The sequence below is a fragment of the Mobula birostris genome, chromosome 17 (genome assembly GCF_030028105.1).
Source record: "Mobula birostris isolate sMobBir1 chromosome 17, sMobBir1.hap1, whole genome shotgun sequence".
NCBI lineage: Eukaryota > Metazoa > Chordata > Chondrichthyes > Myliobatiformes > Myliobatidae > Mobula > Mobula birostris.
In genome coordinates, this window is record NC_092386.1 from 13977095 (window position 1) to 13978757 (window position 1663).

Consider the following 1663-nt stretch of genomic DNA (forward strand, 5'->3'; position numbering starts at 1 on the left):
AGGGCCAGGAGGATCAATTCCAGCTGCATTTCAATGTTAGACCCCCCCCCCAACCTCCTCTGTCTATTACCTCCCCCCATCACTACACTGTAAACACTTTTATAATGCCGTTTACATTGTAAATACACACTGGTATTTATGCACATTTTATTCCATATCTGTACTTTAAACTCTGGCTTCATTTTTATATAATTTGAATGTTGTTTTTTGTTGTGTATCATGCCCTGACCAACACACCCCAGCAAATTCCTCGTACATGTTAATGTCTTTGGTGAACAAAGTTGCTCCTTGAATAATCAAACACCAGTGCCACCCTTTACCCAGCAAAAGGCAAGTATTTATTTTATATGTAAGGATCAATTGTCTGTACAATTTCATGCTGTAATTTGTACAATTCAACTTACATTTAATGTACAGTTCAAAGTATAGTACAATCTATCAAGACATGCACTGATATATTTTTAAGCCTGGTATTTAATCTTACTGTACGTTGCACTAAAATATTGTACAGGGGCAGTAAATTAGCAGAACTTAGTGACTCCGTAGAGTCTAACAACTAACTTGTGTTCATTCATTAACAAAATCATTATACTCTAACAGGTTAAAGGTCATGCTCATAGTAATGTCCCTTTAGAACAGAAATGAGGAGGATTTTCTTTAGCCAGAGGGTGGTGAATCTGTGGAATTCATTATAACAGATGGCTGTGGAGGCCAAGTCACTTAAAGTAGAGACTGATAAATTCTTGATTATTAAGGGTGTTAAAGGTTACGGGGAGAAGGCAGAAGAATGGAAGTGAGAAGGATTATAATCAGCCATGATGGAATGACGGAACAGACTCGATGAACCGAATGGCCAAAGTCTTGCTGGTACATGCTGAAAAAAAATTCAGCAGTTTGAATTTCCAACATAACTATCAAAAATGACGATATTTGCAGTTTTCACTGTAGACGAGAGACCGTTGAGGTGAAATGAATTCCAGTCATCAGATCTTCGTCAACACCATCCCTTTCTATCACAGACCATTTTGGAACTTCCAAAGTTTATTCGCGGATCATCAAAAATACATTAATTTGAACAGCTTTCACGATGTGGATATCTAATGTTTGACTTTAGCTTGCTGTACAACAGCATGGAAGCATACAAATTACTCAACATTTACTGTTAAAACACCACCAATTACAGACAGCTTGGGAGGATTTCACTTTCTAAAGAGTTTTGGGTTTGAAGGATTTCCGCAGTTCTTGGAATATTTTCTCTTGATCATGCAATGCAGTTTGAAGTAAGCTTTTATGTACTGTATTTCATAATGCATCTAAAAAATTCTCACAACACATTCCAAAGAGAATCTTGAAAAATATGTTCCTAACAAATAAATATTTTACCTTGAGTTTACATAGGTACTGACTACAAAAGCGGAGACTGACACAACATAACACTGACCAATCACAGGAACATTGGTTTCATTTTGGCTTTTTAGATAAAAGTGACACTCTAACAATTAAATTTCTGCCAGTTTACTGGAGACAAGAGAAAGAATAAACATGTTTCGTTGGAAAAGATTTGTGATTTTCAATAGATTCAATTTCACAGTGTAACTTAAAGAAAAGGTGACTCTTTTATGAGTGTCGATCGGATAGAACCTTTATGTTGAGTATGAATAAA

At 35.8% G+C, this 1663-nt stretch overlaps 1 protein-coding gene across 3 annotated transcripts in view; it reads right to left on the reverse strand.

Annotated features, from left to right (window-relative positions):
* Nucleotides 1-327: 327 nt before the first annotated feature.
* The window catches only part of rasgrf2b (Ras protein-specific guanine nucleotide-releasing factor 2b), a 169079-nt gene continuing 167743 nt past the window's right edge, over nucleotides 328-1663 (reverse strand). For all 3 annotated transcript variants that reach the window (XM_072281289.1, XM_072281287.1, XM_072281290.1), the window contains one exon: nucleotides 328-1663. This exon is cut by the window's right edge and continues 2092 nt beyond it. The gene's annotated coding sequence lies outside the window, so the exon portion shown is untranslated.